Genomic DNA, 13390 nt, shown 5'->3' on the forward strand with positions numbered 1-13390 from the left:
GAGGGAACTAGTATAATCAATAGTACAGAAAATAGTTTAAAAAAATGTCGAAAGAACCAGCGTTTCTACTTGCAGATCCCAGGAAATATAGTTATTAGGATTACATATTGTAAAACAGATCAAAGTCTATGTGAGAACTGGAGATAGGGATAGAAGGGTCCCACTAAAGACCTTGGTGAGAAAAACAATCAGCAGAGTCACTGATCCATAAAGCACACTGCAAGGTAGCCTAAAGGAGATCTTTGAAAAGAAAAAAAATCAGCAGAAAATAAAAAGGCTCAGAATTACAGAAGCAATTGGGAAAAAGCCGTTCTGAGAAGTTTTGAATTGCTTTTTATTTTTACTTTCAAAGACATTTTGATGAAAGTTCTTTAAATGTATTCAGCAATTATTCTTTTAAAGTCTAAAGGAAAGAAAACAAATGGGTTAGGTGTTGACTGAAAAAAGAAATTCTACCTCTGAGACATCATCAAACATAAATAACAACCTACTTTATTCTATTAGCCAATTCTTTGTTGATGTGTATATATAAATAGCAATATACTTTCTTCATTATTCTGTCAATTCCATATTAACAATCACAAAGTGATTCCTTATGGAAGGTTAATTGTTCATTTATTCATTATTTTAAAATTTATTTACTTTTAAGTGTTATCTGTTACCTAAGGGATTAGTTAAATTGCATTCACTTCAAGAGTGGCAAAGTGATAACACTGAAGAAAATGTGTAGCTGTATACTGCATAAAAGGGAAATATTAACAATGTTATATCCATAATGCAACAGTAATTTCATTGTTGATAAGTTTCAATAAGTTTGCACCAGTGTCAACATTTCTGTCTGGGAATGATTTTATTTTTAATGGAACAAGTATAAGTTTTAACCCAAGGTACCTTAATCTATTTTTAATCACCTATCTATGACTCATTTTTATTTATTTATTTATTTTTTTATTGGTTGTTCACAACATTACAAAGCTCTTGACATATCATATTTCATACATTAGATTGAAGTGGGTTATGAACCCCCAATTTTACCCCAAATGCATATTGCAGAATCACATCGGTTACACATCCACAATTTTACATAATGCCCTATTAGTAATTGTTGTATTTTGCTACCTTTCCTATCCCCTACTATCCCCCCTCCCCTCCCCTCCCATCTTCTCTCTCTACCCCATCTACTGTAATTCATTTTTCTCCTTGTTTATTTTCCCATTCCCCTCACAACCTCTTATATGTAATTTTGTATAGCAATGAGGGTCTCCCTTCATTTCCATGCAATTTCCCTAGAAAAGAAGTAAGATGATCCATAATCTGGTAGTTCCAATGAATCTTGAAATATTCTTTCATGGAAAGATCTAATTTTAATATTTGGGTCAATGTGATGACTTCAATTTTAGAAAATTTGTGTGTCTGCCTTGTGTTTTAGGCTATACTGATAGATATAAGAGATATGAAAAAAATACTTCATTATAGTTAGATATTAGAACACATAAAAGAAAATGATATTGTCTAGAAAAACAACTTTGAATAGGGAAATTATGTTAGCAGATGAGGGGGCAGGGGGCGTGGTGACAAGTGCATGGAGGAGTACTGCATGGCATATGTTAAGTACATCTGAGTGGCAGACCCCTCCCCTCATGCTAGGCATGTGAGCGGCAGACTGCTTACCCCGTAGGCACAGCCCTGGGTGTGAGGCAATGTGTTGCAGTCCCTGAGCTTGCTCCATTAGCTATTGCCTGAGTATATATACATGGTAACTGCACAATAAAATCAGATCTGCTTCTTGCTTGGTCTCCCGAGGTCTTGAATAGCCACTCTGCAGCCACACTCTCCTCTACCCTGTTCCGTGGACCTCCTCACTGGACAAGAGAGAGCCCATGCAAGGGGGCAAGTAGATATATTCAGTTACAAAGTCCAAACTAGTTTTAAATTTAAATAATAATGAGAAGCAGAGAGAATAAATTATATAGATTTTTAAGAATATTTTATTTTGAACTAATTAAAAAATTATAGAAAATTGAACAAAAAAAGGGAGTTTTTTTTCTTTCTTTTCCACTGCAGACCATCTGATAAAACTCTTGAAAAGAAACAAGATTTGCATAATCTCAGCATCTTCCCCAAGATACTTACCAACCACACAGGGAGAAATAGTTACAATGGGGAAACATGAGAGACAGGAACTAAACCAAGTGATCAAGTTAAATATCTCTCAGAATATTTATCATTTCTGCCTCAAAGGAGATCTTATTTTTAACAAAAGAATATCTGTCACCAAATGTTCCATAGCATACCCTTTGGGTATTATATAATGAGTATCTCAATCATGGTTTAGTAATAAAGTAGACATCAAAAAATCACAAAGATGATATTGACAACATCAGTCTACTTATAAATGTGTTTGTCTTCATAGAGTTTTTAAATTACAATGTTTTACATAAAATCAGATTTTTATTGTTGTTTTTTTTTTTTTTGGTCTTCTATGAAAAAGGCTGAGAAGCTTGCCACACTAGTATGAATCTCGTCCCTGTGACCACCTTCTTTAGTCAGAGGAAAGTTCTGCAGTGAGCCCTGGTCCCCAAAATTTCTACTTTCTCATATCTGAGTCACTTTACTTATATATGTTACCTGCCTGGTTACTTAGATTTCTGAGTATGTACCAAGATATGTGGTATTATGCCACTTTAAAACTTTCTCCCCTTCTCTAATGGGCATATATATTTCAATAGTTTTTTTCAAGCTTAAGGAAAGATAGGAGAGGAAATAGATGAACAACACTTCTGATGCGATGTAATTAAAATGGGATGGAAAGAAAGTTATTAATTTTTGACTTATACTCCTATGTATTGTTTGACTTGTTAAAACCAGTATGTTATAATCTGAAAGAAAATCTCATAAAAATGCTATTAAAGAAAAAAAGAAAGAAAGAAAACAAAAACAAAGAAAAAGAGAACAAAAGACGAAAGTCATCACTCTTCTCAGGAAGTGTGGCCATATGCGTTCTACCAGGACCTAAATGGGAGAAAGAATTTCATACAAATACATTTATTTTTTTCCAATATCAAATATATTATTAATATGAATAACACCTACATACAGCTAACATGTGCTGGAAAAAGAGAAAATGCTCCAGGTTGAAGGCATTACATACTTAAGAATCCATTGGATATCATGATAAAATAGCACAAAAGTTACCTAAAACTGAAACAAAAATAATCAATGATCACCCAAAAATGAAACAAAAATAATCAAACAGATAAGAGTGAAGTTTAAGTAGTAAAAGTGTGGCTATAACTTTCTAGATAAGTGTTATATATGTGCATAGTACTTAAAAGTTTATTTTTTCCTATTAATCCAACCTATATTAATTCAGCATATTTAGGAAATAAGCAAATAAATATCATCATTCTTACATTTTGGATTTTAAAAAAGGCTCTAAAAGGATGCTCAGAAAGGAATATAACTGTCCATGTTTATACCAAGCTGACATTAGAGCTCTTTCAGCTTGATGTGATGTCTAAGACAGTATTTAAAAAAGTCACTGAAGTACTCAATTTCATCTCACTTGATAGAGACAGTCTTACAAAATTAATATTTAAATTCCATGTTGAGAGGAGGCATAGCTCTTCAGCATTAGTCAGCCTTGTTAGAATCTCTTGCTTTTGATAAAAACCTCAAGCTTTCAGTTGACACAATACAGATTGCTGGTCTCCATCTCATAACTAAATTAGTAGTTCTAGAGGTTGGCATGAAGAAATCTCTGACTTTAAATGAACTTTCCAAGGTTAAGAAAGTTCTGATGTTTAAACATATGTTGGCTCTACTGACTTAATAAAATAAGAAAAGAAAAAGAAGAGAAATCATGTATGTTGGAAATGTGTGTGTGTATCCGGGGGAGTAAGATTCCAGATGTTTTTTGTTGTAAAAGAAGAACAATGTGCAAACTTGGTCAAGTAGAACATGTAGGACTTTAATCTAGACAAGGTTAAACAAGTAGATTTTAAAGTTGCTGTCAACTGGGCTCCATCTGGCCATGATTTTACTCTTCTGAGAGCAGCTACTCTTTCAACTCAAGGCCAACAGCAATGTAGTCTTAAAACATCAATGGGAGTAAATTTGATTCTGCAGGAGCCTGGGGCTATTGTTTATATTTTCTCTGGTTCTATAGCTGTATCCTATTCCCAAATGACCATTCAAATAATCATTGACATCATATATTAATAACAGAACTTGCAAGGTTAGACGCAACGTTACAAACAAAAGCTCACTGAGATAAAGGAACCCTAAATTCATTCTGTAGACTTTGAAATAATCAAATCTCTTTAATCAGCAATTAATATTTACATAACATTGTTGTAGTTCAGTGAGTTTTACAAGGTAGAGGGTCAGTGGAAAGGGGGATAATCAAAACCTAGCCTAACAGATTATTTATTAATCCCCAAGAAATGTGACATGGGTTTACACTAACTGTTAACTAGGCATGGAAATAAGAGCACTTTGAAATATGAATAGAAAAGAAATTTGAAAATATCTGATGATGCAGTAAACAGGGTGGTAGATAATTGCAGAAATGTTAAGAATTCCATTGAATTTAATTACCTAACAATTAAGATTCTCTCTCAACCTCTTATTCCCACCTTAAAGAAAAGCCAAAGAAAAAGCTGGTGTTGGGAAATATTGATATTTTAACTTCTTAATATATTAACAATTTAAAGGTGAAAATAAACCTATATGGAAATTAAAATGGCTTACAAATTTGAATGTTTAACCATTAACTGTGAACTTAAGTGGCAGTTTTGAATAAGTTCTTAGAAATGGCAAAGACAAAAGTGGTTTTGCAAATGTTGTACCAAATTCTGTGGTGATCTTAAAACACTGACCAAAATTCTTAACATCTCATTAAGTGTGGAGTGTATGGTCATATTCTTGAATCTGGACTGTCTTGAGATTGTGTTGACCTGCGGACAGCAAACATGACACTATGAGACAGCCCCTTCCACCTCATTCTTTCAGGATACTTTTTCTCTATATAGCTTCTCAAAAATAAATAAATAAATATTAAAAAATAACTATCATCATGTGAGAAGCTGAGGTCAATGAAGAAGCTGTGAATTGGCTCTATTTGTTGTTCCTGAGTTGAGCCCATTCTACCACCATTCCAGTATATAAATGGCATATAAGACATAGATAAGTGGCAAAGATAACTTGCAATGGGATCCTCCAGCCTTGGCTTTTCCCTGGTAGGGAAAATGTTGAAGAAAGTGGGCCTGATTTGGTCTAGATTGGTAAGAATGAACTTTAGGAGAGAAAGGGTTGTAGGCAACAGAATGGCAGTGTGAAGGCCTTTAAAGTGTTTCTAGCTACATGGCCTTTTCTGAATTCCTGTGAGTTTAGTAAGAAATGGTGCTACTTTACACACTAACAGTAGGACTCAGTGTTACATAGTAACAGTATCCAGATCACCCTGTTAGTTACCCCCCAGTCATTCAGATCTTCCCAGCTGGGACTCCAGGGATTATGGAACAGATGCAAACCATATCTACTGGACCCTTTAAAAAGATACACAGAATGAATGAATGTATGATATGTTTTCACATCACTACATTTGTTTTCCATCAATAATAGCTAAGGCATATAACCTTTTGCAAATAAGGATATTATGAGTTTCATCATATTTACAAAAAGCTATATGCTTTAGCTAATATTGCAGTGCTCTGACACCGAGAACACTGCTTGCCCATGTGCAGACATGGGCAAACTACTTACTATTTTTGTTAGTGTGGTATTATCACACTAAAAAAAATAGTAAACATTGAGCAGGTGCTAATTGGCTAAAACATTCAGGAATTATTTATAGGAAGAAATTGAACTGTTTCTCACAGTAAAATATGAATTAGTCTAGTTGTTCTTCTTTAATTTATACACACAACCCCCAAACTCTATAAAGCAAATATTACTTTGGGTCCAATTTTACATATAAGAGCCTGAAGCTCAAATTGTTTAAGTAACTTTTCCATATGTATGTGATTAGTTCATTATGGAGAAAGTGTACAAACACACAATCTATTTTGAAACTCTGTGCTCTTAACCCTTATACTATTGTGCTTTTCAACTAAATCCAGACAAGATAAGTACCTCAACTAAGATTAAACAGTTGATTACAGATTTTATTTAAACTAAATTCAAGTTCCTTAACTCCTATCCTGTGCTTCCTCATTCGGTCTGCCTCAATAAATGACTCTAATTAATAATTCTTCCACTTTTCTATCTGAATTGAACAGTAATTAAGTTAATTAAGATGCATTTAAAAAAATATAGAAGGCTGAGAACCTACACAAGAAGTATGTATGTCAGGCATAGCAGGATACCAATCAGGAGTCATTAAATAAAAGTAAGTTAATGAAGGACATTAAACTGTTTCTAGGCATGGTGATCTGACCTAAAAATACACAATCTTTTCCTGCTCTATTAAATTTGAATTGTGCCCTTGTAGATCTCTTCCTTTTAGAGAAAGATAAAAGTATGTAAAAGTAGAAAATTAGGACATCAGGAGATATTTACCATCTCATAGGAATGTCTTATTGAACTTGCCTCTAATAGTTTTTATTATGGATATTTTAACAAGATAGAAATGCCTACCAAGAAGGAAGAGTAACTACCCCCACCTCAAGGTTGATCCTCCTTTAGTTGGAGGGAGGCATGCAAACTGGGTGAAACAAGAAAGAAAATATTTAATATTTATATCAACTGAATCCATTGGTTCCTATTTTAGTAGAGGGACATTGTTCATCTCAATCACTCCCATGCCTTCCAACAGTATGCTACATACAGAGAACAGACAAGTCTCCACGTCGTCATCCCTCCCCTGTTTCTTGGACATGTGGTATCTCTTTCTTATCAGCAAGTTGCATTACAGCTAACAGTGGCTGCTGCTTTAGGCAAATTCCTGGGACATTCTATATGGCTCAGGCATTTTCAAGCATCTTTAATATCATATTTTTCTATTATTTGTGGTCCTGTTCATTTTAACTGGACAGCTATAAATAACCTTTCAAAAAGTGACACAATTCTTATGTGTTTGAATGTCCTTGGTATTCACACTTTTAATCAGTTTTGTTTTGTAATAAAAAATAAGCTTCAATATAATCCATCCTTTATTTCTACAGTTAATTTTGAAATTCCTTTCACTAAGCTAGTTTTATATATTTTTTTTCCTTCTTGACAATTTCTTTATTCTGTAAATTTGACTCAGTGTAAAGTCAATTTCTTGCCTTCTTTCTTCTAGGAACTTATAAACTGATTTCTGATTGTTTCCTTAATTGTTCCTTAGGTTTAGAAGACTATGTTTTTGTTGGTCAAACCACACCTAAGTCATGTATATGAATTGTCATCAGAGAGAGCTTTTCAAAATTTACATTCTAATTAGTTTCTAAGCCTCTCCACCTCAAATATTTTAATTTTGTCTTTTCTTTTATAATGATTTTAACTTTATTTCACTAGAAAGTGTACCATAAGAATGATCTTATCTAGTCTTAATTTTCTAAAACCGAGGTAGCTCACATTTCCCTCCAATACCTTTATAATCTAAGTATTACCATATTTTATCTTTTGATATGACTTCCTGATATCTGAGAATGATTTACATTACATATAACAGACACATATTTATATATGTCTGTTATTTGTAATATATATTCATATTATTGTAATACATATACATATTATGATGTTTTCTTTAATTAGAATAATTGCATTACTTTCTGTCTATGCTAAGGGATTCATCTAATGTGCAAAACCTTTTATGATCCTTTAGAAAATCACTTAATTTGACAGTTTTCTTCTTCTGATTGAAAGTACATGATCTCTAGAAGTAATATGACATTATATTATGAACTTCTCATTTTATAAAATATCTTGTGATAGAGCTCTTAGATATCTATGTAGCCCCAGCTTCTGCCACAAACATTTAACACTTATTTAATTTTTTTAAATGGACTACTTATAATGTTGGAAACATTCACAATTACACCATAGAATTTCAATTATTGACATTAAAGGCAGGGACTGCATTTATTCTACTTTAATTTTCTCAACAACTTGCAGCATTATAACAAATATTTGTTGAAATTTTAATAGATTATCTTCTTCTATAATAGTTATTATATAAATATTGATTAAAAATTATAAACAGCTTGTCTTACTAACATTCTTTATACCTGAAATACTTCTCTCTAATCTTTATTACCTACATGCTCCCTTCTAAATATGGACTATTCACTCAATGGATTGAGTTTTTTTCAGTTTTACAGTCTTGGAGCATTTTAGCTTAGTGAGCTGATTTGACTTGCCTAATTTACAAAGTCAGGTCTTTAACACATGTTTACTAATTCCTATTGTTCTTAAATTTCTAAGGGTACTAGAATAGTATTATAGGAATAGAAATTATAACAACATTATTTCAATGTATTGATATATATTTTTAAATTCTAAGCAGATGTTGAAACTTTACAAGTGAAAATTAGCAGCTTTCTTACCCCTGTCAATAAAGCAAGTATTAGAAATTTCACTTAACAGTTTTAATGAAGGAACTGTAGCACTGAGTCTGCTGCAATGTTCTTGATAAAGTGCTGCTCTTTGCGAGGGGAATAACTTATCACTGTAGAGTTGGCATAAAAATACCCCACCATAGTTAAGCATCCAGAAGTAAAATGCAAGTTAGAAACATTTGTTGAAGCATGATTAATTGTACATAAGATGACTCAATTTAGATTCACTTACTTTTATATCCTAGTATATTTACAATGAAATCAAATGTTTTTTTATATCAAGAAGTTAGTACTGTGAGACATCGCAAGGACTCCCATTGGAACAAATCATTCAAACATCAAACATCAACCTTTGAGTTTGCAAATATCATCTTCAGCATTTCTCTTTTCAGTCCTTGATTTGACAATATTCCTGTTCTTTCCAAAAAACCCCTTTGCAAACGTGGATTGGGAGAGCCCAATGGAGCTTATATGATAATACAGTTGGGCATCAGATTTGGAAAAATACATAGTCTAACCAATAAGTAAAATATCCTTGCCCATGTTTCTGATATTTTCCTGTTTTTTATGTTTTATAATAAATATCATTTATTAATTACCATATAGTTTGTGAAGGCTTGGGAGAATAAAAGAATGAATGCTTGTGTGTGTTTTTGTCTGCACAATAGAATAGTCTTGTTGCTTTATATAAATCACACTAGTTAAATAGGTACAATTCATATTGTTTGTGTATTCATTATTTTAAAACAATTTTATAAGAATATCAGGAATGTCCAGTCTTTATCTTAAAAACAAAGCAAGAAAAACTGTATATTATGCTTGTTCTCTCTAACACGAGAAGAAAAGATTATTATTTTGAAATAGTATCAGAATTTCAAGGCTCCATTCTTTTATCTTGAATCACTAGATTTTACTTTCATTTACACCAAAGAGACTGTTTCAAATCCTTCCAAACATTCTTCCTTAGGCAGTGAATTCCACCCACATCTCCTACTCTCCTGGTGATAAGTCCAATGAAAAGATGGATGAGAAAATAATTGAGAAATATGTCCAAATGGAAGGATTGCTACCTTATAATTTAAAAATTGTGAAAAATTCAGTTAGGAAAAAACAAACAAACAAACATGGGACTGGGGATACAGCTCAATTGGTAAAATGCTTATATAACCTGCACAAGGCCCTGGGTTCAATCCCCAAGACACACACACAGAAAGAAAGAAAGAAAGAAAGAAAGAAAGAAAGAGAGAAAGAAAGAAAGAAAGAAAGAAAGAAAGAAAGAAAGAAAGAAAAGAAAGAAAAGAACAAACACACCTAACATACATTTTTGAATTATACTTTTGCTCATTTTCTTTTACTTACTGAACATTACATAGAAACAACTGCATACAGGCATTCTATTAGGCAGTGAATACAGAATGAATGAATTACGAGTCTGGTCTCTACATGAGTAAATACAGTGATGAAATAACCATGAAGGCAAAGGAAAGATGCCTATTCTAGCTTGTGGGGAACAGAGAAAGTTTCTAGGGCAGGTAATTTGTGATTTGAGCATGAGAGTCTTCACAGGAACCGGGTGAGACTGGAGGGTGGATAAAGTTATGATGAGCGTAGACAGTGGAATATGCACAGCCTAGCACAGAGGCTCTCATACTTTTCCATGAAAACTTCTTTAATTAGGATAATAATGGCTCACATCCCAAGGCACTCAAATAAAAAAAAAATTCCGCTTTTGGCTTTAAAAACTTATGCAAATTTTACATATCATAGTAAGGAGCTTAGTTTATTTATTTATTTTATTTTATTTATTTTTTGGTCTGAATTCTATAGAGAGATAACAGAAGATACTCAGATGGGAACTGACATGCTTAGATTTAATTTTTGGGTTTCTCATTTTGTTAGCCTTGCTAAGAATAGATTCAAGTCAGTTAGTTTGGTTGCTCTTTGGGAATGAGTTAAGAAAGAAAAGGAGGAGTCACTGAAAATTCACAGCTTAAAATTGACACTTCTGAGTAAAAGAAGGTACTCTCTATTGAGCTGGATATGTAAAGGAGGTAGTTTTGCAGGAAGGGTAAATTATAGCCTAAACACTTCAGGAAAATTCCTATATTAGTTTTCCTACTGTTGTATAAAAAATAACCACTAACAGTAATTTAAATCCATACTAATTCATCAGAAGCCTGAGTATGACATGACTGGTTTCTCTTTTCAGGTATCCTCAGCCTGAAATCAAAGTATCATTGGGGGCTACACTTTCCATATGGACCTTTTGCTCTTCTTCAAGCTCATTTTTTGTGGTAGGTTGAAAATGGTTCCCTAGGCTGCGTGCAGTGGTGTGCACCTCTAATCCCAGTGGTTTGGAAGGCTGAGGCAGGATGATCATGAGTTCAAAGCCAGCCTCAGCAAAAGCAAGGCACTAAGCAACTTAGTGAGACCCTGTCTCTAAATAAAGTACAAAATATGGCTTGGGGTTGTGCCTCAGTGGCTGAGTGCCCCTGAGTTCAATCCCCAGTACCCACCCCACCCCCCAAAAAGGAAGAAAAATGGTTCACTAATATGTATCCACATCCTAATCACCAGAATATGTGAATGTTACTTTGCCTGGCAAAGTCTTTGCAGATGTAAATGTCTAAATGTCTTAAGATTGCCCTAGTGGTCGCTGAGAGGAAGGTAGAGTGAGATCCTGATATATATGACATATATATATATATATATATATATATATATATATATATATATGTGTGTGTGTGTGTGTGTGTGTGTGTGTGTGTGTGTGTGAAAATAGAGCAGATAAAGATTTCAAGATGCTGTCACTGGGGACTGGAGTTATGTGGCCACAAGCCACAGAATGCTGGAGACCACAAGGACCTGGAAAAGGCAAGAAACTCATACCCACTAGAACTTCAGAAGACAAATTCAGCCCTGCTAAAAATTTGATTTCACTACAAGATACAGATTTTGGACCCTGGCTTCAAATCTGTGAGGAGATGAACTTCTGTTGTTGTAAGCCACCCAGTTTTTGGTAATTTGCTATAGCAGCCACCAGAAACTAATCTACTTGTTGTTAGCAAAATTTATGTCATTGTGATTATAGGAGCAAGGCCACATTTTCTTAGTAGACCATTGCTGAAATTATTGCTCCTTCCTATGTGGTCCCCAAAGCAGTTCACTGTATGGGGATTTTCTTTCTTTCAAATGACATGGATTGAATCTCTTTCTTTCTGTTCTGCAACCAGCTAAAGAAAACCCCAAATCTTAAAGGCTCATGTGATTGGTCAGGCCCCCTGGAGAATCTCCTAATAAAATGGTCAAATGATTTGAGAACTTAATTGCTGCTGCAAAAATCTCTTCACAATAGTTTCTAATACATGATAAAGTAAAGGAGGAGTTGTGCACTCCTGAATTGGGATATTGTCTTAGTAGTCTGCTGACCACAATTTCTTCATTCTCCATACAATGTTTCCTAAATAAGTATGATGAAAAGAATCACCAGTGCTTTATTTAAAACACTGACTCACATACCTCGATTTAGATTTACAGAAACAAAATATACAGGATTAAAATTTTGGAAACTGCTCTTTTTTCTAGTTTTCCTGTAAGATTCAAAAATAATTCTGAATTTCAAGATTCACGATAATTCAAAAATAACTCTAAACTTGTGAAACTCGCCACAAACTGAGAGCATTTAAGTATTTCTCAACATCAGTTTAGGTTCTGAGACATTGATTTTACATTTTACATCCAAAGTTGTGAAAGACACAGATTGTTAACTTTCCACCAACCTAAATTCTCTCAATCAGAGAAAAAAAAAAAACTTAATTGTAAAATTTTCATTACCTAATAAGAATTATTGAAATTTTGTTAGGAGAGAAGCACATAGGGGTGATTGCTAAAAGAAGGAGGCTATAAATAATTAGAGATACATACAGTATTTTACAGAGAGAATATTATGGATGAAAAACAGGTTGATTAAAAACAATTGTTTATTTCAAAGTAATTAATACAGAAGATTTTGAAAGTTTCCAACATGAATAAATAATAGATGTTTGAGGTGATGAATATTCCAATTATTCTAATCTAATGACCACACATTGTACACCTGTATTGAAATATTACCCTGTATTCCATAAATTTGTCAAATTATTGTCAATTAAAATATATATTTATATTTAAAAATATACAAGTGATTTTTTCCATATCTTAATGTAATTAAAGTGTTATATTGACAAAAGTAAAAGACACTTATATTGACAAAAGTAAAAGACACAATGTCTAGGATCTCTTCTTGAAAAATTAGCGGAGCCTAAATTACATAAGATTGGCCAAAACTAGAGCAGATTATGCTAAGTGAAACTAGCCAATCCCTAAAAAACAAATGCCAAATGCCATCTTTTTTTTTTTTTTTTTTTTTTTTTTTTTTTTTTTTTTTTTTTTTTTAGAGAGAGAGTGAGAGAGGAGAGAGAGAGAGAGAATTTTTAATATTTATTTTTTAGTTCTCGGCGGACACAACATCTTTGTTGGTATGTGGTGCTGAGGATCCAACCCAGGCCGCACGCATGCCAGGCGAGCGTGCTACCGCTTGAGCCACATCCCCAGCCCCCAAATGCCATCTTTGATATAAGGAGAGCAACTAAGAACAGAGCAGGGAGGAAGAGCATGAGAAAAAGATTAACATTAAACAGGAAGAGAGGGGGGAGGGAAAGGGAGAGAGAAGGGAAATTGCATGGTAAAGGAAGGAGACCCTCAATGTTATACAAAATTACATATAAGAGGAAATCAGGGGAAAGGGAAAATAAACAAGAGAGAGAAATGGATTATAGTAGATGGGGTAGAGAGAGAAGATGGGA

This window comes from Spermophilus citellus (assembly GCF_964194105.1).
Source record: "Spermophilus citellus genome assembly, chromosome: 1".
Taxonomy (NCBI): Eukaryota; Metazoa; Chordata; class Mammalia; order Rodentia; family Sciuridae; genus Spermophilus; species Spermophilus citellus.